The 26,680-nt window shown below is 46.8% G+C and overlaps 1 protein-coding gene across 3 annotated transcripts in view; it reads right to left on the bottom strand.

Annotated features, from left to right (window-relative positions):
• Positions 1 to 26,680, bottom strand: part of LOC126530794 (uncharacterized) — a 282,495-nt gene that overhangs the window by 79,546 nt on the left and 176,269 nt on the right. The window contains exon 1 of one of the 3 annotated variants that reach the window (XM_050178079.2): positions 16,720 to 17,078. The exons of the other annotated variants lie outside the window; for them this stretch is intronic. The gene's annotated coding sequence lies outside the window, so the exon portion shown is untranslated. Of the gene's footprint in view, positions 1 to 16,719; positions 17,079 to 26,680 lie in introns of those variants that run through there. 3 annotated transcript variants of the gene reach the window in all.

The raw sequence follows: 26,680 nt of genomic DNA, 5'->3' as shown, positions 1-26,680 counted from the left end.
CAATATGGAAATACTAGACAACCGATAGAGGAAGTATACAAGGACAAATACAATTTGCAGGCTATTACTACAAACAATATCAATAACACAACATATACATTTCTTTTAAGAGGGAGAAAACAATTGCTCAACTGTAGCAACAAAATCAATTGATGCAACAGTAGTGGCGGGAGGCAAGTTCCAGTCTTCAATAGTTCTCGGAAAAAAAACTAAACTTATAACTCTTTGTCTTTGCAAATATAGGGTCAAGCGAATGTTTACGGCTGTGACGCGCTCTTCGAGTGCTATAAGGGGATGAACAGAACTTTGCAAATTGAGAATAAATTTTCCTGTAAGCCAGTTGAGAAGAAAAGTGAAGCGATTAATTTGCTTTCGTGTTTCTAATTCCGGTGTTTGGTTTGCTGTACATGAAGCTAACAGGAAATAGAGAGCGATAGAGAGAGAGAGAAATAGAAGACAGGAAAGCCAAGTAAGTATAGGGGAAAGAAATGTAGAGATATAAGTAAATTAAGGCAATATTTCCGATGTTTCATACTTTAAAAAAATGAAAAGGAAATGAAAGAGTTTGTCACCAGTGGTAGGCGAACCTAAATACTCAGCTGGGCGCGCACGATGTTTTACCCATTGTGTTCGTTAACCGCTGTTGCTCCACCCATTCTATTAGCTATTTGAGTAAATGTACTAAATATAGTCATGTAAGTGTGGATTACATGCATGGAAGAGTTAGCCAGCGCCTCTAACGATTATAGCGTGGATATGTCATATCATTTCAACCGCAGGCGTTCTGCATAGTACATGATATTAGAAGTTTGCAATCTGACTTCTCCATTTCCCGGTGCTGAATTCTCAATGCCGGATACCATCGCAAACATTTTGGAAGGGTGCCGGGGCTTCTTCCCGATGTTGAGTGCGCGTCGATGGTGCGTTTGCTAGGTCGTGCTTAATTATTAAAATACGGAGTTTAAAGCCCCGAGACAGAGAAAAATAAAGACAGATGGCAGCGATGTTAATCAGGAAACTGTCTTGTCGCGTAGCTTATACGCTAGAGGAGAAGCACAGGTGAATAGAAAGATTACAGAGGTGGAGATTTACAGATTACAGAGAATGGATGAATGAATTAATTCTGGGGTTTTACGTGCCAAAACCACGATTTGATTATGGTCCACGCCGTGGTGGGGGACTCCGGATTAATTTTTACCACCAGGGGATCTTTAATGTGCCCCCAATGCACAAGACACGGGCCCCCATCGCCACATTTCGCCCCCATCGAAATGCGGCCACCGCGGCCGGGATCTGATTCTCCCACCTCGTGCTTAGCGGCGCAACACCATAGCCGCTAAGCCACCGCGGCGGTGCGTGCGTGCGTGCGTGCGTGCGTGCGTGTGTGTGTGTGTGTGTGTGTGTGTGTGTGTGCGTGTGTGCGTGTGTGTGTGTGTGTGTGTGTGTGTGTGTGTGTGTGTGTGTGTGTGTGTGTGTGTGTGTGTGTGTGTGTGTGTGTGTGTGTGTGTGTGTGTGTGTGTGTGTGTGTGAGAGAGAGAGAGAGAGAGAGAGAGAGAAAACGCGGTGTGAATGTGTGAATGGACGCTGACAGCACCACGCAGTCAAAGATGTTTTCATCAAAATACGAAAGCGCCTTCACTGCCTTCTGGTGAAGATCGGCTCCACGAAGGAGAAGAGAAGGAGGAGGAATGAAATATAGAACGCCAAAAAAAAAATTGTGGGGTTTTACGTGCCAGAACCACTTTCTGATTATGAGGCACGCCGCAGTGGAGGACTCCGGAAATTTCGACCACCTGGGGTTCTTTAACGTGCGCCTAAATCTAAGTACACGGGTGTTTTCGCATTTCGCCCCCATCGAAATGCGGCCGCCGTGGCCGGGATTCGATCCCGCGACCTCGTGCTCAGCAGCCTAACACCATAGCCACTGAGCAACCATGGCGGGTATATAGAACGCAGGGATGTTAACCAGAAATGCGTTTGGTTGGCTACCCTAACTAGGGGAAGGGAAAGAGGAACAGGAATGCGAGAGAGAGGGGGAAGGAAGGAAAGGCGCGGTGAGCTCGCGCATGCGCACGGAGGCCATCACCAAGTCAAAGGCGTTCACACAGGCCAGTTGCTTTCAAGAAACACAGAAGTGGCTTCACAGCGCCGAAACTGCACATGTGGGTTATGATAGGAGAATAGTAGTTAAGCATTCCGGATTAGTTTTAACCACGTGGGGCAACGTCGACTTCTTCAACGTGCGCATACATCTACGTACACGAACGCTTTTGTGCCGGGAGTCGAACCCGCAACTCCGTATTCAGCAGCTGAACGCCACAGCTGTTGAGAGATCGCAGCGGGTATTACATGTTTAATCATTAAGTACCTTGGCAGGACGTACCGTTTCCCACAGGTAATCTAGCTTACACTAACGGGTGGACACGTCCTGCTCCCGCTACTGTGCTAACAGAGCTAATGACAGACGAGGACACCTGCAGGCCGTCAGGTATATGCGTTGCGAGCGCTAGCTAAATAAGGGCCGACGCTACGGGGAAGCTGCAAGGCGGTATCCGGTGCGGTCATTTGGGCACGGTATAGCAGGTCTAAGGCCATTCTGAATCGCTCGAGAGAGATAGAAAGGATGCAGGGAAAGGCAGGGAGGTTGACCAGATGTAGTTCCAGAAAGAGAGTGGAAGAGGGAGATAGAAAAAGAGACGAGCACGAAAGAACAGCGTACACTATATAGCGGTAGGGGGCGGCGTTCTCAGTGTATGTCGTGAAGCCCCGTAGACAGGAGGAACCTTAAAGGGACACTAAAGAGAAAAATGATTTCCTCTGCATCATTTAATTACCCTTCTACAATACCAAAAACACCAATCTTACCACGATAAGACGCTTAGTAAGCAAGAAAAAGCGCAAAAGCGAAATAGAGGTGACGACGCCTCCTTGAAGTTCCCGCACTAGATCGCTGTGACGTCATGGATTTTGATAGCGTCTTCTGGGGCCTACCTTCTTATTTAGCGGTACAGATTGACTGCGTTGTGTTCTAAAGGAACAAAATATAAACATGGCAAGTTTGGGAAACCTTTACTGAGCCAACGCGGCCCAAATACGAAAACACCTCGGAAACCCTGACGCCACACTGACGTAACGGCGTCGGGGTTGCGGCGCGAAATTCAAATACTGATAATTTGGCCATTTTTCTCATCTAATATTCAAACTATATTGTTTTGAAATGACCGCCTGCACAGTTCTCAAACAATGGTTTATCAGTCTAAATTGATTTATTGTTTTGATTTAGAGTCCCTTTAATAACGCGAGTAAGGCCTTGAGCACGGATGCTTTTTGGGAGCAGTGACCTAAAGCTTTGAGTTCTGATAGCGGACGATTAGAAAACGTATTGTACGCCGCAGACCGCCATGACATGACCACTATCTTGCAGTGCTTTGGTAACGCGGCTCGTAAACACTAGTCTCGTAATCTTATAAGCCGTGAAATGCTCCTTGTACGGTGTTTTTTCACTTGTCATCATCATTACTTATATTTTCCTGGAGCACTTGACGCCACTGATTTGTGAGATAGCACATTGTTAACTTTCGGAGTGTAAGGTGGGCGAAACACGAAGGATAATAACACAATAAGGCTTTGTGCGCGCCCCAGTAACGTAATGAGTTTTTGTCTCTTGCAATTACAACGGTACAAGTGGCTCTTGCTATAAAACATCACTGTAGAAGACAATGCCATAGTGGATTTTTCTTCCAGTCACTTTTAGGGGAAATTCAGGGTTGAGTATATCAACCCCCCGTCATACTGTAGAATAATTTTATTCTCACATTCACGCCTTCTGAGCTCTAACGCTACTTTAGTTTGTCATGACACAAACACAGCGTGACTCTTACGGTATTCCCTACAGCCCGCTAAAAACTAATCCTATCGGCATGTCTTGAGGTAGCCTTTGCGTAGTGAAGGTCCTCGTGAAATCGGTCTATTTCAATCAGGGCACTAAGTTGAGCACGGCACTCAGGAGACATCGCCCTTGATTCTACGGCATCTACCACACGTTTGTACACTAGCTTTTAATTAATAACTGCATTCAACGACACGAGAACAAAAAAAAGCTCACATACACTCATAAAATAATCACCCACCCTTATAAATGTCATTGGTATAGCCCTGCAACAGACAAAGCGGATGATGAACAGCGTGTCACAAACAACTGCATTGAGGCGCCAGCTCCACACCTGCTGCAGAAGGTGCGACTTTCTGTAAACTGATTAATGGCATTTTCCAGTTGTTTGTGGCTGCGGAGAGAGTGCTGCCCGCTGAATATACATAGTATGTTTTTTTTTTTTCAGTCAATCAGTATGACCCACAAAACCTTTTGTGGACGTACGACGCAACCACAAAAATGAAAAGAAAACGAACTATACATTCGTGAGGAATAGTCCAGAGACCATGCGCAATCAGCACAAAAAAAAAATAACTTAAATTTCCTGTCGCCCAGGTGTGCAAGGTGGAATTGTTTCAATGCATTTAATCAGCCGGAAAGACACACGTTGATGTCAACCTGCATGTCTATAGGCTGCAAGATGATTTTTTTCCTCTTTATTTTTATTTTTTTACGGCGTCTGTGGTCTCCAAATTTTTTGCTCGCGACTGCTATAGAATGAAAATGGTCCTCCAGGGAAAGGAATTCTTGTGTATAGGAAAGACATTTACGGTATCATTTCCTTACTAAAGGAGAGAAAGACCTCTCTCGAAGTATTCTGACGAGTCGTTTGCTTTGTCACTCGGCTACACAAAATTTGATGATTGCGCTGACAGATTATGACGTCAGACGCGCCTCACTGATCCGGTGGGCCTTCAGGCAAATTGCGGTAGACACTACAATTACACTGGCATCTAAAATTATTTTGCACTAAAGATGCAAGAATACGAGGAAAACGCTCGTGCACACCGCGATATGCAGAGAAATTTAAACACACACACGCACACGCACACGCACACACACACACACACACACACACACACACACACACACACACACACACCGAGCATTTTTCGTTTTGTTGTCTGCTGCCCAACACATCCATTCATCCTGTTTGCCAATCCAAGCGTGACTGGCTTCAACATTTTATACAAAAGTGTTTCGTTAAATTACACCTAGCGCGGCACTTCACGGTGAATGTTTCCAACAAGACCTGTAACTGCTTATGGTATTCGCCTAACGCATTGCGTGGGTAATAGGCCATCACAGACTGCGGCACCTCAGTGGACAAGCACACCCGATGACATATGCGCTTCCACGATTCAATATACTCGCACCTGCTGTCGCCAAACGATTTCGACGTGACACAAACACAGAAAGTTACCGTAGGTTTCTCAATAAACGGTTCGGGCGCAAGCTATAGTCTACCCAGACACTCTGTAAGTGTTCCTGTTGAAATCGACGATACTCGAAACATCTTTAGAATGCTGCCAAATCGTCAGCACAGCGCCTTCGAAGCTAGGCACTTCTCGATCTCATCGTTCGTATTAACAGTGCGAAGAAGCGCGATGCATTTCCACATTTCTACAACAGCTGGAACATCGACTGAAGTCGGTCAGGAATCGACATGTTAAGACATGCGCCAGTTGGCAAATCCCGCATATCCTGCCATTGTTCTTATCGATAAGTGATGGACGCGTGTGGTCGCTTTGTTCGATGAGACAGTGTTTTGGAGTTGTAATTTGTTGTTTGACTTGTAATTCTGGCACAGTAATTGCAAATGAATCTCGTATAGACATATCACCGGCGCGTCTTAAGCAAGCTAAGCCGAACGGTGGCGCTCGTGCTGCTTTCTGCAACGGAAGGGCGCTTGATTCAACGCGGTTGGCATCAATAAGGTTTAATTTGGTGCTCGAAACACATAAATCCGCAAATACCAACATTCCATCCATCTGAGAACAGAAACAATGTACTTTTGTTCACTTTCACTTTATTTCCTTAAAGACTCCTCTTCGGGGTATTAAGGGGTGGGTTACAAAGAATGTGAGAAACAAATAATATCAAATTGTTACAAGGCATAATGCGAGGCAATTTCTTCTATGAAGGCAGATGAGTTGGGTATGGAAACGATGTGCGCAAGGGCATTCCAGTCTTTGGCTGCTCGAGGGAAAAAAGAAGATGCAAAGGTGATATCACGCGCGTGTGGACAAGCTACGTTTAAGGAATGTCCTATGCGATAGGATATGCGTGATGGTGGCAAGATATATGGCGCACGATTGAGTATGCCGTGGTAGAATTTGTGAAATAATGATAAACGGGCAATTAAACGGCGGTGGGAAAGGGTTTGTACGCCAGATTCCGCTGTTAACGAAGTTACGCTGACATCGTATGAAAAAGCGGAGTGAATGAACCGGATGGCCCGATTCTGAAATGCCTCAAGGGCGCTAATGAGGAAAGTCTGGCGAGGGCTCCAAATGGCTGATGCGCATTCTAGTTTGGGTCGTATAAGTGTCTTGCTAATAGTTTAACATGCTGCGGTGCGTTCTTAAGTGACGTCGTAGGAAACCAAGTGATTTGTTAGCTGAAGAGAGAACGTTAGTCACATGCACACAACAGTCCAGATCATTTGAGACGGTAACACCCAGGTACTTATAATTGTTTACACACTGAATTTATTCGTTAGTGATTTCGTATTGAAATACCAAGGTGTTAGAACGGCGAGAGAACGACATTGCTTGACATTTAGTATGGTTTAGGACCATTAACCAACGTTGACACCAATTTTGAATATTGTTTATGTCTTCCTGAAGGGCGATTTGATCATTATTGTTAATAACAGAGCGGTAAATGACACAATCATCAGCGTACATGCAGATTTTGCACGACACGTGTAATGGTAGATCATTAATGTATATTAAAAATAGAAGGTGGCTTAGTACAGAGCCCTGAGGGACGCCTGACCTTACGGGTAGGGGCTCAGAAGTATTGTTATTGACGTACGCCGACTGCGTGCGATTAGTGAGGAATTGTTCTATCCATGTTAAAACTGCAGGACGTAGGTTTAACCGTGAATGTTTTAGGAGCAGTCGTTGATGAGCTACTTTGTCGAATGCTTTTGCGAAGTCAAGAAAAATTGCGTCAGTTTTATGTTAATATTGAAATCTGAGCGTAGATCGCGAAGAAAAATAGCCAATTGTGTTTCGCAAGTTAGTCCCTTGCGGAATCCGTGCTGGGATTGGTCAAAGAAATTGTTAGTATCAAGGAAGTTAATTATATGGGTGTATATGACATGTTACATGATCTTACAAGCCACCGATGTGATCGAAATGGGGCGGTAGTTCAAAGGCAAACTTTTATTGCCCAATTTGTAGACTGGAACGACCTTGCTCATGTTCCGCTCTTTCGGGAGGTTTCCAGAAGACAATGACTGTGAAAATAACAATGTTAGGCATGCCGCAGAAATGAACTTAGTGTTTTTTTAAAAACTTGGATCTGATTTCGTCGAGACCTGCGGATGACGAAAGTTTATTATTATCTATTATATTTTAAATTCCATGTATCGAGAAAGTGATAGCCGGCATTGTAGGTAGAGACGGCGCAAGAAACATAGGTAAAGGAGTGTCATGGTTTTTTAGGGAACACTGAAGAAGAGGCTGTATTAAATGTGTTAGCAATGTCCGAGTCTGATAAGATTTCACCCTGCTCATTCGGTAAGGAGAGAGTGCGGGTTGATGATTTGCCAAAATTTCTTTGGATTTTTAGTTATCATGTTAGCCAGGTCGAAATGAAAGAAAGTGTATTTGCGTCAGCGGATTGCTGACAGATAAATGCGTTCTGCTTCGTAGTACTTGTTCCACGAGTGATCGTTCGGGTTTTGCTTAGCTTGTCGAAATAGGCGCTTTTTCTTATTCTCCGGTGTTTTAAGATTTTTTTGTGAACCATGGTTTATGGCGGTTAGCTTGAATCGATAATGTTGGTATGTATTCTTCAGTTAAGAGTGCCACATTTTCCTGAAAAAGAGACGAATTTTCTTGAACTGATTGGTATTGAAAGGTAGTTTTGAATTCCTCGTAGAATTCTTCTAATGCATTATTTATTGCCGGGTAATTGCCTTTATCGTAAGGGCGGATTGTTTCTTTATGAGTATGGCGCGGGGTCGGGGATAAGGTGAATGTACCATGAATTACTTTGTGGTCACTTATTTCGTTACAGTAAGTAAGAGACGATAGTGTTTCAGGATTTGAAGACAGTACTAGGTCTAGAATGTTGGCATTATCATGTGTGACTATCAAATCAAATTGATGATGAAACTGTTATATTTAGCGCAAGTGTCCAAGATCTCCCTTCTTGGCAGTTACAGCCTGAGGATGAACGGGGGGAAAGGGGGGAAGGAAGGACAGCTGACTGCAGTGTTGAGGCACCGAAATGTGAACCACGCATAATATTCCAAACAACTCGAGTCGAATGGGCGTAGGAGTCTACATTAAAGAGACCTGACGCCTGAGAAGTAGCAACTTCTTCATTTCTCACGTCGCGAACAAGGTACAGGGGGGCACACAGACAGGTTCTACAGCCTAGTTTGGTCGTGCCTCCGACGTCGTCTATACTCTCACGCGTCCCTTCAATGCTGCCGGCTGTATAGGTTACGTAAGTGCAAGGTGCACACAGTCGGGGCTCTGGCACCGCCGAGTTACACGAAGCCATTCCGCGTAGCTTACGGCACACGCAAAGAGGGTCATGGTCGACCGTTAATTCGGCCCTTCCCGTCTGGCATAAACAAACACACGTGCTTGGAGCGGCCCGCTATGTATCGAGGCATCGGAGCCGCGAGCGCAAAGCGCATAGCTGCCGGCTTGGGTCATAAACCCGGCCCTCCCGTCGTCCATTGAGCGGGCGTAAATCTTCTTTATGGTGGCCCTGAATATGCGCGCGTCAAGCCTGTCGGCGCCTCGGTGGCAGGGTCAGAAGGCGTGAGAGATTCTTTCTTGCATAGAGAGGGAGCAACCGACACAAGAGACACAAGCGAGGGCGCATATGTGTACATATGTATAGTGCATTGCACTCAACACAGAATGTGCGTCCTCTACGACCAACGGCCTGGGCATGCCGCCGCATCTTCGAGGAGGGCCGTATAGACGAGTCGGGAAGCTTCTGTTTGCCAAGCCCTTCTTGCGTTTCCTTGCGCTGACAGGGATGTGTGACTAAGTTGCTCGAGACCGCTGCGACGAGAAGCCTCGGCGACTGTCGTCGTCTTATGGCTGACTTTCCATTTGATATAGCCGAGCTTTAGACTCGGTGAAACTTTGCTCGCCATGGAAAGCGTACATTTTAGCTCACTGCCACAAAGAAAAAAAAATATTCGGAGAAAATGTTTAGCTGATACAGAAAAATATATGAAGGATTCCTGCGGTTCGCAAATGCTGCATATTTGGAGCTTTGATACGAAAGAAACGGGAAATTAGATTTCAAGCGCCTCTCTTTCGGCCCTTAGGAACTGTGACAAAATAACAATTCAAAGAAATTTAGAGGCTATATTGTTTCCGTATAGCGCTGGTGATTGTTTCGAAGGTCACGCGATGAACGCGGTCTCTCGTGGGACACGATGTAGGAGGTTAGGGAAATTTAAATTACTTGCGGCACAGGTATAGAGCAGTCATGCATATACTTGCGATACTTCGATACGTTTGATGAATGCTTTCTTTATCGAAAATCTGGCAGCACATTTTTTAGCATATATAACAGGGAGCGCACAAGGTGCTCGGCGAAGTTCTAGCGAAATTTGAGCGCTGTTTTCGTAGGATCTTTACAACGAAGACATCAGAAGTGTTACCGGCGCGCACATACAGGAAAATGCATTTTCTGGCGGTATACTGATAGTATCGAAGTCCAAAGTGCGCATATTTTTTATTTGTTTCATTTGGCACGCACTGTAAAATAATTTACACCCTAAGAAGTGAAAAGGGTGTAAATTTGTCTATAACTCACACCCTTCGGGTGTTATTTATATAATGGACACCCTAAGGGTGTGAGTTATAGACACATTTACACCCTTTTTCACTTCTTAGGGCGTAAATTATTTTACAGTGCGTTGCAATTGGTGACTTACATTATATCTAGCGTTTGTACAAGCTATACCGAGGCAGGTAAGAAATAAATAGTACATAGGTACCTTAATCGATAGACAAGTTCTCACTCCGCGTGTTGCTCGATTAAACCTCCATTCGTTTGGTAGCTGGATTTGCGACCGACCTTAGTTTTTCAGCGATTTTCCTCGATGAAAAACCTAATACGCGAGCAGTTAGTTGAAATTTGTTCAATTTCGTGCATTGGTTTGGGGGGCTCGCAGACTGTGTTCAATGCGTTTAGCACGTCAATACTCTGGTCCCGATGCTGCACCCAGTGCGGTACTGCAGCCAGTGGAAGCTTCTTACGGTCAAGACGTTATCACGATAATTACCATCAATAGCATTCGTACCATTTTGCGAAAGCAACTATGCATACGGACATTGAACGAAAATTTGTTCAAAGTTATAAGTCCCAAAGAGGAACAAATGTTATTATTTCATGAGATGTTGCATGTACTATAGATAGATAGAGAGAGAGAGATGCAAGGAAAGGCAGGGATGTTAAGCAGACGTAGGTCCGGGTTGCTATCCTGCACTGGGAAAGAGGGAACAAATGGGTGAAGAGAAATAAAGAAGGGAGAGAAAAGACTAGTAGCGCGTCGTTGTACGTGCCTGTGGTGTACTGAATAATGAAGGCAATTTACCAGATGATTTGGTATAGAGTGGACCATACAGTAGGCGGTTCTCAGGCGTATGACTCTGCTTCCCCCTAGCTCTCATTACTGCCGGCAATCAGTTCACGCTCTTGCGCAAGTCACCTAGGCCCATGGGCGTGGCCGCGAGGTGGATGCATTGAATGACCGCTGCTCTAGTTCCGCGAGACAGTATGGACTCCAAACCATATTTCGCTTTGCTGCAGACGGCAGCCGGCAAAACACTCTTATCGCGTGTAGGCATCGATCGTAACGCAAGATTTTTCTTCTCCTGGACAGCATCTGGCGAGGTAATTTTTTTCACGGGAGGCATAGAGTATCGGAAGCCTTGAGTATAGTGGTGCCTTGTGCTTCGTGTGCAAGCCAACAACAAAGAGGATTTCTGCCAACAGGAGAGAGAGATTATTGAAGAAAAGGCAGGAAGGTTGGGCTGAACTAGTGCGTTTTAGCTCGGTGTGCTCTGCACACAGTGCTATCCACTCCTTTGCGGGGAAGGGGGGGGGGGGGGGGGGCATGGGATAAAATGACTGTTCCACTCTTAACTACATTTTCTATAGTTTCTTTTCTAGAGAGTACACATGTGTTCCCCGCACTTGCGCATAGATGGTGTAGACGCACTCCTTTCCGAGAGTGCAAGTGCTATCAAATATGGAGTCAATGATGTAAAAAAGCACTTACTCCCACAAGAGGAAATTGCCACCACTCCCTTTGCTTTGAGAATGTGGGGAGTCCACGACGCCATGTGGGAGAGCTGCGACTTGCACCCTTATATCCCAGCAGAAAGAAGTGTATATTTGTCCACACCGAATAAAAGGACACATATTCTGATGTTTCTAGAACTAGTAAGTATCCAGGAACAGTTAGTACTCACAGCAGTGGAGGTTGCAGATATCACCGGGTTAAGACACTGTCATACGAGAGCTTCAGTTGGCTATAGCACGTGTTCGAAGGCTACGTATCACGTTAAAACTTGTCGCGATTGATTGATTTTGTGACTTTTTAATTTTGGCTATTTGATGAACCGGACGCAATCGGGAGCAAGCTAAGTGCCGCAGCCCTTCCTTCGTCACTTTCCTTCTTACGCTATTACATTATAAGAAGCGTACTATATCACACCGGTGTTGCCGCTATTTCGAGGAATCACGAATGTTTCGAACTATTTCTTTAATGCATTTACATTTGGATATTCACTGCGCTGCATTAAGGTAGATATTTTCCGACTTCCAGGAAACTCGTTTCTCAATTGTATTACTATCAGATTTTATGGTAGCTGACAGTTTTATACTGGCGTTTCTTAAAATGAGAAGGGGAGAGGAAACGTTGCGTAGACCAGAGATGCGTCACTTGAATTACGATATTCTCTTCAGCAGGGCTTTGGCCAATATATATATATATATATATATATATATATATATATATATATATATATATATATATATATATATATATATACACACACACACACACATCATCAGCCTGGTTACGCCCACTGCAGTGCAAAGGCCTCTCCCATACTTCTCCAGTGTGTGCGTGCGTATATATATATAAATCGAGGGACGAGTGGTGCCCTAAAATTATCAACCTCAAAGATAAACTATATGCCCGAAGTTGCTAGATTAGATAGATAGATAGATAGATAGATAGATAGATAGATAGATAGATAGATAGATAGATAGATAGATAGATAGATAGATAGATAGATAGATAGATAGATAGATAGATAGATAGATAGATAGATAGATAGATAGATAGATAGATAGATAGATAGATAGATAGATAGATAGATAGATAGATAGATAGATAGATAGATAGATAGATAGATAGATAGATAGATAGATAGATAGATAGATAGATAGATAGATAGATAGATAGATAGATAGATAGATAGATAGATAGATAGATAGATAGATAGATAGATAGATAGATAGATAGATAGATAGATAGATAGATAGATAGATAGATAGATAGATAGATAGATAGATAGATAGATAGATAGATAGATAGATAGATAGATAGATAGATAGATAGATAGATAGATAGATAGATAGATAGATAGATAGATAGATAGATAGATAGATAGATAGATAGATAGATAGATAGATAGATAGATAGATAGATAGATAGATAGATAGATAGATAGATAGATAGATAGATAGATAGATAGATAGATAGATAGATAGATAGATAGATAGATAGATAGATAGATAGATAGATAGATAGATAGATAGATAGATAGATAGATAGATAGATAGATAGATAGATAGATAGATAGATAGATAGATAGATAGATAGATAGATAGATAGATAGATAGATAGATAGATAGATAGATAGATAGATAGATAGATAGATAGATAGATAGATAGATAGATAGATAGATAGATAGATAGATAGATAGATAGATAGATAGATAGATAGATAGATAGATAGATAGATAGATAGATAGATAGATAGATAGATAGATAGATAGATAGATTACAAGTGGTGTCATTGAGTAGAGGAAAACAGGGGCCACAGCTCTGACGTTTTGCCACTTGGCGGCGCTGTAAGGCCTAAATGGAATCTTCAAGCTGCGCTCCATCGGCGAACACCAACACTATGTGAAGCGTTTCACCGGGGAACCGCGAATAAACTCATGTAGCAGGTCTGGCCGCCGCCCTGCAGCGCAGCAGCATTTGCCCAGCTTGCTGTGTCGCGCCGATATATGTGTCTACCCCGTGTGTTGATGCAACACGTGTCCGAGATGCTCGAGGGCAACGGTAAACCTCGCTATCGCTTTCGATGCTTCATCCTCGTTAATGGTGGCTCGAAGAGACAGGGTCTTTTATATTCTCGCCAGCCTGTAGTAGAAATTGAAGTTGTATCGACGAATGTATTCGTATCGTGCGCTTGACTATGTTCATCATCATCATCATCAGCCTGGTTACGCCCACTGCAGGGCAAAGGCCTCTCCCATACTTCTCCAACAACCCCGGTCATGTACTAATTGTGGCCATGTCGTCCCTGCAAACTTCTTAATCTCATCCGCCCACCTAACTTTCTGCCGCCCCCGGCTACGCTTCGCTTCCCTTGGAATCCAGGCCGTAACCCTTAATGACCATCGGTTATCTTCCCTCCTCATTACATGTCCTGCCCATGCCCATTTCTATTTCTTGATTTCAACTATAAGATGTCATTAACTCGCGTTTGTTCCCTCACCCAATCTGCTCTTTTCTTATCCCTTAACGTTACACCCATCATTCTTCTTTCCATAGCTCGTTGCGTCGTCCCGTTGACTATGTTACCCTGTATTAACGAAGAGTCGTGGTTTTTGTGCGTATACTGCCATGTATAAAACTGAATACTCTGCTGTGTCCGCAAACTTGCCATAACTGTCCCTGTCACAGCGTTTTTTTCCTGTGATTTTTTTTAATACCTCTACAGATAGATATTGATTAGAAGAACGTTCGTTGTTTTCAGCCGGAGGCAACGAATCACAAGAAAGAGGGGCTGTTAGATTGGTTTAAAACACCGTCTAATCTTCGTTACATTAGTCAAACAGCAATGTTAGTGTTTTCCGGTATTTTAACGCAACAATACTTAAAGTGCAAAACAAATTGCACATCGGGACACACACTTACTGGAATTTTTATAATTTGCAAATTTCTCGCAACACGTACAAGAATGATTGCTCGCTGACTCTGCCGAACACCGTCAAGGGCAGTGTCAAACAATGCGGGGGACGCTGTGGGGGACAAAGCTATCTGAGAGAAATAACAAACCAGAGCATTAAAATCAAGCGGGCCTGAACAAAATAATCAACTTTCACACCAATTTAGGGTATATGATCACAACACTGCGGTGTAGACATGATGGTATAGAACTACGTTACTAATCAGCTACGATATCATTAGTCTGATGAATCGCCAGTCGCTTTAGGGAGCATGCGACGCTTTAGCTTTCCTTTTGATTTGAAAATTCAAGCTCGAAGTCATTGCCCTTTTCCATTGTTTTTTTTTTTTTCGAGTGAGTGCGTGTTCAGTAAGTCGTGTCCGTCACAATCCTGCTAGTTCCAGGACATGACGCAGCTTCAAATCAACGACTTGACTTGCATGCAGTTCCCGGTGCCCGAAAAGCTTTCTAGTAATCATTCCGATTTCAACTTTATCATATAAGTTTGCCCACTGGTGAAACGTCCAAGAAGACAGAAACTTAAATGAATATGATATTTTACAGTATGCATATCTCTGTAGCTTTCCCCATAGAGCTTAGCCGTAGAGCGTAGCTTCAGGAATTGACCCCTATCAGTCGCGAATAGATGTGAACTCAGCTATCCAACACATACACCGATAAGCGTGGCAATATTAACTGCTCGACACATATACTGGAGGCGAGACCGCGTAATTAATGCCTGCAGCATCACGGCCAGTGATGTGACATTGTGTTATTTACGACCGTGTAATTAAGAAATGAAAAGGAATGCGGACTGTGTATGCATGTTTTCAGCTACGGTAAAGGAGGAGACTCCATATAAGGTCAGTATGGTTTCGGATCACTACAGTTTTGCTTTCAAACGCGTTCTTTTTCAACGTGGTCCCAACAACGAGGGAGAGTTATAGGCTCAGAATGGGCGCGTAATATGCGCAATACATTGAGCGAACATACGTTGCGAGCTCAGACGGGAAACCGAAAGTAACGAGTAATTGTTGTCTGTGGCATTTGCGCTGTCTTTTCCATATTTAGTTGGGCAAATACCAGATACTTACTACCCTGAATTTATTTGCAATATACTAGCGTCCAAGCTGCTGTCATCCGACTTCCTATACTCTCACGATCGATGAGAAATTTGTACGCTCTTGGCCTTTAATAAGAGCTGCTATGAAGATCGCTATGAAGCCAGCAGTGCCTGATGTCGAACTATGAGTCTGCAAGGAACACATTTAGGCAGGCACAAAGGGGAGGGGGGAATACGGAATGGAGAGGCTTGTCTTTCCCTCACAGGATATATGTTCGTCTTGCTGTATGTACATTCCTCTGTGGTTGCGTAGCGGTGAGTTCTTGGTATCGTACTGTCCGGTTGCCGTTCCCTTCTTGTTATACCTCCCACAAAAGAAACTTCTGTGAAATCAGTTACCGGAAAGATGCAGCAGCCATCAAAGAAAGAAAGGTCACCGCGAAAGCGAAAATGATTTTCTCCCAGTGGACAATGGTTACAGACTACAAAGGGCAAATTAATGTTAAAATAGGCTTGATAAATTAAAGTAAGTGCTTTTCACTGTGTTTTTTCACCTTCAGTGATGTACCAACTGACCCAGCTTGCTAGCTTGTTGTTAAAATAAGTCGCTGTAGCTGTTGTCAGAAACACAGGCGTGGTGAGGATGAATTTGGTAATCACAGTGAAGAAAATCGAGTGTGTGAGCGGATGACACGGAAGTTAACGGTCTGAAGCGAACAGAAGCAAAAAGGGAAACGAAAAGTATAGGTGATTCCCTAAAGAACATTTTATATAAAACTCATGGCAAGCAGCCAAAATAGGGAAAGAACGAACAAATTATGGAGAAGGAAAGGCCGAGAACGTGAATGTTGAAGCGTACTACATTTAAGTGAGCGGAGCGGTCTGTACGGCAATAGCGATAAAACCACAGTCTTGTTATAGAACTAGCCTGGTACGAAAACACAACGTCATTAGTGCAGTTAGTGAACGTGCGCTGCGGCAGCGGGACAAATGCGGCCCTTGCAGCGTGAGACCGTTCCGGTGTAGAGCGCAACCGTCCTCCGCGCGACGCCCACAAATATCCCGCTCGACGGGACCAGCGTGCGCCATGAAAGAAGAGCAACAGCATAAAGGCGGAACAGAATAGGTGGCGAGCCGGAACCAAGCGCGTACGGGCGCGCGCGCGCGCGCGTTCGCGTGGCGTACGCTATTTACGAAGGCCGCGGAAGCTGCAGAGGGAGGTGTGCGCGGCGCGCGCGGGGGTTGATAGGACCACCTACCGTGACGACAGTGACAGGGCGGAGAAGGAGGCTGACTACGACGAAAGGACGCACTGCAGCGACGTCAGGACAACATTGTAATCCAAGAAGGGGCCGATTCCAGCGACGCGTCTCCCGAAGAGCATGCGGCGCGGTCGTCGACGTTTCCGGCGCTACGCCGCCAGTCGCTGCTGCTGGTGTGCCGCCGTCGACGCCGGTGCGGAGGAGACGCGCCGCGCCGCGCCAGGCCATGCCGCTTCTGCGACTGCTGCTGCCGGCGGCTCAGGCAACGCCGCGAGGAAAGGACCGGACCTCTTTCCTCGCCCAACGGCCTCCTTCGCTCGCTCGCTGACGCGCTCGTTCTATCGCGCCCTGCGAGCGTGCACGTCGTCACCGGGGGCCGTGGCGTGGCGGCAGCAGCGGCGCTCTAATAATCGAATTCGGCGGCGCCGGCGCAGCCCGGCCAGCATTGGCGGAGCTTGCCCCCCCCCCCCCTCCCCCCACTCCCTCGGAAGGAGCGCTTGCGCTGCGGCGAGGGCGGCTTGCAGGGAGTAAACGCCGCGCCCGCGGAAGCGTCCAGCCACGTGACGCGACGGCGGCCAATCGCCGCGCGCCTCCGGGGGTCTTGCCGAGATGGAACGAAGGGTGGCAATGATAAGAGAAAGAAGGGTGGCTGCTGGAGATGCCTTTGGCTGTGTGCGTGCGTCTGTGCGCGCGCGACGCCGACGACCGAGCTCTCTTCCAACGCTGCGCTGCTCCCCTGATAGATTTGGAGGAGGGCAGGACGGATGGACGGTTCACCCTGTCAGCGCCCTGCCTTCGAGGTCTCTCCCCTTTGGCCAAGGCGGCGTGCAGAAGCCGCCCCGCACAGGCGGCAGCGCATCGCCTGTGGCGGCGTCCTCCAACATGTACGTTCCCGGGACCTCAGCGTCCCCGTGCCTGTTTGTCACGATACTTTGGCCCTTAATTTCTCACTGACACCAACCGAAATAACATACTGAACTTTATGAAAGCGAGCTTTGTCACGCAGCTATGACTTTGCAAGTGGTCACGAAGCTGCACCGACAGATGGCACATAAGGTCGTCCCGCGACCGAGCAGCCCAGGCTGCAACTGCCCTGTTGAATGTGGAGGGCAGAGCGACGGACGCGCAACCTCTCAGTTGAGTCAGCAGTGCGTGGCGAACGGAAAAACACAGGAAGTGTACAATTGCACCATCACGACGACCGCGCAGCCAAAAGTGCCACATTGCCAAATACCAACGAACACCATGAAAAGGTTTGAAAAAAATTAAAAATGAAACAACCATGAGCCGTTTTACTCTATGAAGGTGGATGTCCGGCGAACCTGTTTAGTGCACCACACAGAGGTGACGCAGAATTTTGAAAAAAGGTACGAACACATTTATTGTCCTGATCGGTGGTCATCGTCAAAATAGGTACGCAAACACGTTGGTACATCACCTCTGCTATTAAATGTGTCTGTCACGTAAGACAATGAATGGATTACATCCCCTTAAGCGATGGCTCATATGCCCCCGTAAACGCGGCCTCCCCATTACCACAATTGATCACATACTCGACAGCTTCATTCCGCTTTCGCGAACAGACGCTGCGGCTGGGCTGCGATTGATGTCCCGTGATTGTACTTTGCCTCTGTGGGACTCGAACGTTTTCACCATGTGTCGTTTGCATTTATTGTCTCCGGACATACGGATGCACCTCCCGCCTGGGTTACCATGACGTGAACAGACCATGCCGCGTACCGTCCGTGGCTAGGCGTTGCCTTTACGAACTCATATGCTTTCGTTATTGGAAGGGCCAACAGCCCTACATGCGACACATGCAACAGCGAAGAGAGGCTCGCACACATTATCTGTGTCTGACCGCGATATAGTGCCCGGACACAAGTGATGTGCAGAGCACTGGACCAGTTGGACTGGACAATCGTCCACTGTCAGAACTGAAAGCTTCAGGTCAGTGCTCTGAAAGAACATCCGCGTTGAAGGCCTTACTCGCGTTATTAAGGTTCCTGCGGTCTACAGGGTTAACGATAGACATTAAGAACGCCGCCCCCTACCGCGTGTACGCGCTTTGTTAGTACTCGTGTCGCTTTCTCTCTATCTCCCCCTTCCACTCTCTTTCTCTTTTTATCCCCCTTAGCCCTTCCCCCCGCTCAGGGTAGAACTACCTCTGGTTAACCTCCCTGCCTTTCTCTGTATTCTCTCTCTCTCTCTGCTCGACAGCTTGATCCGAAGTTGTGATCGAGAAAGTATTTGTGGAACCTTTCTCGACAGAACGCAGCGTTTGCGTCGTCGAATCCCGGCACCGTGCCTAAGTCGAGCCACTGAGTCCACTGGCTGCGTTCGCGGCGCCACTGGTTCTTGCTCGTCGCTTACGTGACGCTTTGCGGGCACGCTCTGCTTCTAGGGCCGCCAGGTTGGCACGACGTCGACGGTCCGCCTGCCGTCGCTGCTCTCGACGTCGCTCATCGTAGAGACGCTGCTCTTCAGGCGTACGAATCAAGCGTGGCCTTCCCATAGCGAGCGGTGGAGCGAAATGGTACCAGAATTGCCCTTGGTCGCCTTAACAGGCGCGCACTACGTCACGCAATACTTCATACACACGCATAGCTACCGCCGAAGGGCTTTTACGACGCCGCTCTAAAGATGCAGGTGTTGTCGACGCAGCTGCCACGGAGCCCAGTTTAGATAGACGCAGGTGGCCGTTAAACCGAGCCTCGACGCGAGCGACGATGTGCTTTAAGCAGGGCGCAGTCCCAAAGTAGTGCACGAAACAAAACACGTTTGTTTGTAATTTGCGATTGAGCATGCTTCCTAGCTAATTAGCTGAATGAAACTTGGAAGGACTACAGTTTTATTCTGACGGACAAACACCCCGGGGCGGTCCGTTTCCTTCCCGTATGGAAGCCCACGCATTGACAGCAGACGGGAATTCCAGGATATTTACAACTTCACTGTGACCTACGTAATTACTTAAAGTAAATGAAACTCGCCGTAATGTTAGAGTCGTTTTAGCGGCTAATTTTCATATAATTTTTTTCGGGAAAGTTTTGATAAAGCAAGAGTTACAGCTGTTTTATGTAACTATACTCCCTCCGTAGATGGGTGTATTGACAGCAGACTGAAATTCTATAACGTTTACAACTTCATTGTGAACTAATTATGACAAGTAAATGAAGCCCGGTATAATGATAGAGTCGTCTTAGGGGCCATTTTAGTATGATTTTTTTCCCCAAGATACCTACATTAGGCTGAGAGCTACAGAGCATTCGCGAGAAAGTTAGCTTCGCCGCAAGGCCTTTTCTGTTCGCCGCCACGATTTTTCCCGGAGGGTAGCCATAGAGAGATCTTCGCAACGTTAGTTGGCGTTGGTATAGCAGGTCTTTTTCTTGGAAAGTAAGATAATGCGACTGAATATGTCATTTTTTTCTAGTCAGCGACCCCGAAAGAGAAAGTGTATAAAGAACACTAAGCTTTCTCATGCGCAACAAAAGCTATGAAATCGTGCACCCGTCCTGTTGCACCGGGTATACACCCGCTTCAACCCGCCCACTTACATCGTCGATCTGTCATGAGGTATAGGCCATGTACATAGCAGTCGACCCTTGCGTGCCCTGTGAAACTAAGATTTCATCGCTGCTATAAGTGCGTCGAATCCTGACGCAATATAGCAGGACCCGGAACGAAAGGGGCGGCCACGTATAGGGCGTGTTTTCGACGTGTTCACTGCGAGGCGTCGCCCGACATCGTAACGCCGCTCGGCACCATGACTACCCCGTAATCACCACCTATACGTGTTCCATGTGGTTACCGGCTGAAAGGGGTACCCAATAAGACACGTGGCTTGGCGTGGCTGCGCCAACACGATATAAGCAAAAAAAGCATGCGAGAAACCTGTTCTAAATGTTTCCATTCACGCGGCAACAGAGCGCGTATAGCCGGGCATAGCGTAAACGTCTCTGCCCCATGCAAGCAGAAGAACCGAGACTCCTGAAGCAGGTTCTTGTTGTAGTGTGCTTTGACGTAACCAAAAGATAGTCAACATATACGCGGAGGGAATTTTTTACATAGAGATATCATTGCCGTCAAAGTAAACGCTGTTATTTGAAGGTAACGGTCACTTGTTGACTTGAAACATCTGGCCCAGGGCCCTGTAAAAATCCCCCCCGCGCCTCCCCCCCCCCCCAGGGCCCTGTAGAAACAACCTTCCGCAAAGTCAATTTCCATCGCCATCGACTCCAACCACCTCTCTGGTCATGAAGATCATATAGTTCCAAGTCAACGTTATATTTCATCATCATCATCATCAGCCTGGTTATGCCCACTGCAGGGCAAAGGCCTCTCCCATACTTCTCCAACTACCCCGGTCATGTACTAATTGTAGCCATGTTGTCCCTGCAAACTTCGTAATCTCGTCCGCCCACCTAACTTTCTGCCGCCCTCTGCTACGCTTCCCTTCCATTGGAATCCATTCCGTAACTCTTAATGACCATCGGTTATCTTCCCTCCTCATTACGTGTCCTGCCCATGCTCATTTCTTTTTCTTGATTTCAACTAAGATATCATTAACTCGCGTTTGTTCCCTCACCCAATCTGCTCTTTTCTTATCCCTTAACGTTACACCTATCATCCTTCTTTCCATAGCTCGTTGCGTCGTCCTCAATTTAAGTAGAACCCTTTCCGTAAGCCTCCAGGTTTCTGCCCCGTACGTGAGTACTGGTAAGACACAGCTGTTATAAACTTTTCTCTTGAGGGATAATGGCAACCTGCTGTTCATGATCTGAGAATGCCTGCCAAACGCACCCGTTATATTATTTATTTACGTTATATTTACGTTATATTATTTACCACGTTATTATTTATTTACGTTATATTATTAACGTTGTATTTATTTACTCACAAAAGTCTAAGTAAGTTAGAACTGCAGTATTTGGTGTTGGAGATGATTAAAGATACGCACCAGTGTCGCAATATATACGGCGACAGGGAGTGCAGGAATCACAGAAATCATCTGGCAGAGGTGAGTGCAGCGTTGATCCGAACATATATGCTCATACGATAGGCGTGAGCCATCTTCTCAGGCACATTTAGAACATGATAAACTGCTAGCTATAGTGACGTTCGGAGAGATTGGCCTTAACTGCCAATCAATCCAATTTTGATTTGGCACGCACATATAATTGCTCTACGTCCGGAAACTGGTGCGTCGCAGTACTCCCGCATCGCTTGCAAATAAATGGCGCGGCCGTGGTAACTACATTCTCGTGGTGTAAAGAAATAGAGGGACGCGAAGATTATCGCAATTGCCTTACCACGACTGTACAGCAAGCATAAGAATTATTATACAGAGGCGTGTTCAGGGCGTGTCGGATTCACAGGTATTATTTGGTGCATGTGCGTTTATAGCGTTCATCCGAACGCATATTCTTTGAGAAAGACGTAACCCCTGTTTTGATGCACCCTTTGAACATGAGAGAACGAACGGATGATTAATGATGACTGGCCACATAGGCCTTAACCGGCAATCAAAGCTTAATCACGTGCATACGTATTCGTGCTTAGCGTGTAAACTTCGATAAATGCCGCGCGTCTGCGATTTCCTGCGACAAGGTACCCTTCCGGCCGTGTATGTAAATAAGTTCAACAGCCGTGGTACTATTCTCGTGGTGGAAAGCAATGAAACGACACAAAAATTACCTTAACTGTGCCCCATGACGCCTAAGAATATGGATAGCTTGTGAATCAAATCGAGGGTCCGGCCAAAAGCAACCTTGTCGGGTAAAATCGCAATAATGAAAATAGAACACCGAGCGAGATCAAAATTGTTTAAAAAGGTAAGTTTTCAATTTCGAACAAGTTCAAAGCGCTGATGGAGGAATGAAAAGTCTGTTCCTGAATAACATGAACCTGGTCGACACTGTTTTCGTTTATTCTTTTGTTACTTACTACATGATGAAGAGCTGCGGTGCGACAATAAGAAATTAAAGCCACCGGTGCACAGCACTGTATTGCAAATTAAAATTCCGATAGATTAAAGCAACATCACGTGAAATTGATGCTGCCATAATAACACTTCTCTGTGGTTGCGGACGAGCTACTTGAGGATTATGCAACGAAAGCAGGTGAAAATGCTTTAGAACAAATGCAACGACTGCGCCTGACTCCTAGACAGTACAAAAATAATTAGTTTCTGAACGCATGAAAAATGGCGAAACACGCGGATAATTTCTATCCCTCGCGCAAACGTCTAGACAGCTTGCGTTCGAAAGCAACCGGGCACACCCCGCACGAGGCGTGCCATTTACTACAAGCTGGATTGCACTTGCTGGTACAGATAAGCTGCAAGTATAGTAAGACCACAACGTCAAGATCATCTGTGCTCACTGCGGCATAATTTCTCGATATAGTAAGGCTACACGCTGAGGCTGCGAGCTCATTCCGCCTTCGCTTCGGATGAGTAAATCACGGAACATAGAAAGCTCACGTGAATCATGAGCCTGTGGTTAGGTTTGCAAGGATAACTAGCAGTTCGTGCTTCAGCAAGGCTATTGCTCGCTTCACGCTAGTGACGAAGCAATTCAAGAATATAACCACAGGATGCGCAGTCATAACCCAAATACTACTATTTCTAAGCATCCGCTGCTACAAGCGTTTAAATTGGTTCTCCGCGTTGCTGATTCCCGTACAAACCTTACACGTGGTCAGTTTAGCACGAGTAACGCTTAGCACTTCATCAAATCCATGCGCTTAAAGTGAATTGAACTGCTAAAAAATGTAGATTGCGTTCGGAAGTTCCATGAAGAGACAAAGCAAAGAAGGCTATCTCGAGCATCCTTCTCCTCAACCCCCTCCGCCCCCCATTTGTACCTCCCCTTTTACGTTCGCCTGCGCGATTTATTTCAACGCTTCCCTCCCATGCACTCGCTAATTTTTGTCCGCGTAGTTATAGTTATTATGACGCGTCAGCGTTGGTCAAGCTGTTGGGCAGCAGAGCGAAGGACGCTCGCCGCCGCCGCCTCATAAATACCGAGTCAGCCTATCGTCTCGCGCAGGGTACGCCGCTGGAGAAGAGGGCAACGAACGCTATGCCCTCGCCGAAACCTAACCTAATCGCCGAGCAACGTAGGGGGGCATGGGACTCGCAAGGGGCTCATGGCGGCAAGCGTTGTCGCCACAATCGCGTAATTAATCGAACCCCGTGCGCACACCTAAAGCACTCGTCTGCGAATAATTACGGCAGCGGTACCGGTAGCAGAGCAGCAGCAGCAGCCGCAGAGGGCCGGTAGCACTGAAGCCATTATTTCATACATTATGCAGAAATGCGCCCGGCGCGACGCGTATATACGCTCGAAAATCGTCGGCAAGCCTCGCGCCCCGAGGACACTTGCAAACGGCACCCTGTTGTCTCTCGGTCGGCCGAGCTCCTTAGTGAAGAAAGTTTCGCATTCGAGATGTATGAAACGATATACTGACGGAACTGAAGCTTCACGCATATGTACCGCCACATCCTTCACACGCTTGCGTTGCGCAATTATTCCTCATGAAGGCAAGGTACGTCCAGGGCGACCCTTCTATTGCTATCTCCCGTCTTCGCTGCTCTTGCGAACAGGCAGCCGCTATTGAGGCAGGTTGGTCCCTGACTGGATTTGTAACAGTTCGCTGACATCTGTATAGTGTTTCGTACAGGTACCAATGTAGAAGTCCTATGGCGACTTCTCCGAAAAAAAGGTTTCTTCGCTGATCTTATATTTCTGAAGGCGAACTCAGGCTTCAGAACGGGGAATGTTTGGCGCCAGTTCGGCCCTATGCGACTTTGGCGCATATATCGGAACAGACATGGCTCAAGTCCCCCTCCCCCCTCACTCTCTCTCTATTTCTATTTTTGGGGCATGCCTTTAATCTCTCATTTCAGGGCGTATTTTCCTGCGGCTGAGGCGCCACGATTCCCAGTGGCGCAGGCCCTCGCCTTAAGCCCCAGCAAGCTGCTTCTCACTTTCTTTTTTCTGTTTTCGTTCATGCAACCATGCCGGACGGAAGGCAGGTAGACCGGCGGGTGCGAGCGCAACGCTTTTTTTTTTTTTTTTTCGTGCACGCAGATCCCCACGGGGTGGATCAACAACCTCTGGAAGGAAACAATTTAAATGAGCCGCCGAGCGCTGGCTGCCAGGCTCTCCCTAGCTGAGCGCCCGAAGCAGCTAAAGGCAAGGCCATGGTCCTCGGACAGGCCACGCCCACCGCGCGGCTGGCCGACTGGAAGGCCGCGGCCATGGATCCTAGGGAGGCCCGCACACCGCCGCCGCCGCCGCGCCGCGCCTCCACCGGCCCTCTTGGACCTGAACAGGACCCCCTCTGGCGCACCGGCGGGGCGAGGATGGGGGCATCTCGCGCTGGCGTTTCCCTGCCTCTGACCTAAGACAAAGCGGGTTCCCTCCTCTCACGCAACAGCGGCTCTGTGCGTCCAGCGGCGGCACTGCAATTACGCCACGCGGGCCCGCGCTTTTGCCTGCCTGCCGGCTCGGGGGTCGGAAGTTACCCCCCCCCCCTCCCTTCCATCTTCTTCCTCTGAGCTTCAGCGCGCGCCCCTTCCTTGCGTTCGTGCTTGTATTCATACACGCGCCCGACTGGTTCCACAGGCGTCGTGTATACGCATTACGGGCGGTGCTCGTGATCTCGCGCGCGCGGCAGGAGGGAGATGACGGCGACGACGAAGGCCAAGCGAGGGCGCATTCCAACTGGCGTGGCCGTGTTTCCCTCGGACGCGCGGGCCACGCTTGGGTAGCCGAATGAGTGTGAAGAACTAGTATCCGAAAAATAGTATAAGCGGATGACGTTGAAAAGGGCCGGGGCTGGCGGGGCGTCGATTTTTTTTCGCCTTGTTTTTTTTTTCTTTTTAGAGTAGAAGAAGCAAGGATGACGCCCAATTGGGCTTTCTATCATTTCTCTTGACAGAAAAATTTACGCAACGACTCTCTCTCTCAAAGAAATACCGATAGAAGTACTGTCATGGCTGAGCTCTCGTCCGTTGTTGCCTGATCAATTCAGAATATATGCGTGATCGCTTTATGCATAGTTCAAAGAAAACATGAGTTATCGGGAAGACGAGAAGATGGAGACTTGTAATCACTAGTTCTCTCAAACACCCGGTGGGAGCCAAGGTTTTAGCAATGGGGTTTGTCTGCCGCCGAGGAAGAGATAGGCCCGCATATTGAAACATTGGCTTCAGCCTGTGACACGACTGGTTCGAACACAGTCGATTATGCACGGTTATGATACGAGAACAGTTAGAATATAAGTGTTACATGTTTTATCCAAGTTTGTACCAACCGAAGCATTCTTTCTTGTACACAACGATGAAAGCTAGCGGGGAACACTGCACCAGGAACACGTCACCTGACCTCATGGTTTCACGCGTGTTCGAGGATATATGGCAGCACGGAAAATGCTTGTATGGCTATAAGCGAATGAACGTACGGCCCTCTAAGGACGCTCTTACACACCTTGATAATATCCGCACTTAAGGCGTGCCAACTTAAAAAGCCTCAGCCAGTAGCTGCCAGGTCGAACGCACGACATGCACGCCTGTACGCATGATCCTCTGTACCGACCTCTCCTATGAACTCCTTTCCCGAGACGCGCTTTTTATCTCAACATTTATTTGTGTGTGCTGGATCAACAAAAAGAAAAAGAAGGGAACAAAATATAATCTTCGCTCAAGGAGAAGGAATGATGTCGACATGCGCGGGTGCTTTCGACGTGCACTGAAGTTTCGGCATCTATGATTATCTCAAGTCGTTTTCGAAGAAGAGAGGCGATTCAGGCTGCGTCTTTCGCGGCACGAAAGCTTGCCCCGTTTTCATTGATATAATTTCGCCGGCGTCGGTAAAAGACGGAAATTGCACCCAGTCTTAGCAGCATCCATAATCAGAAAAACGGCCACCAATGGAATAATATCCGCTACATT

This window comes from Dermacentor andersoni, chromosome 5 (genome assembly GCF_023375885.2).
Source record: "Dermacentor andersoni chromosome 5, qqDerAnde1_hic_scaffold, whole genome shotgun sequence".
NCBI lineage: Eukaryota > Metazoa > Arthropoda > Arachnida > Ixodida > Ixodidae > Dermacentor > Dermacentor andersoni.
The sequence above is the reverse complement of the archived record's forward strand: the minus strand, read 5'-3'. Positions and strand labels throughout refer to the sequence as shown.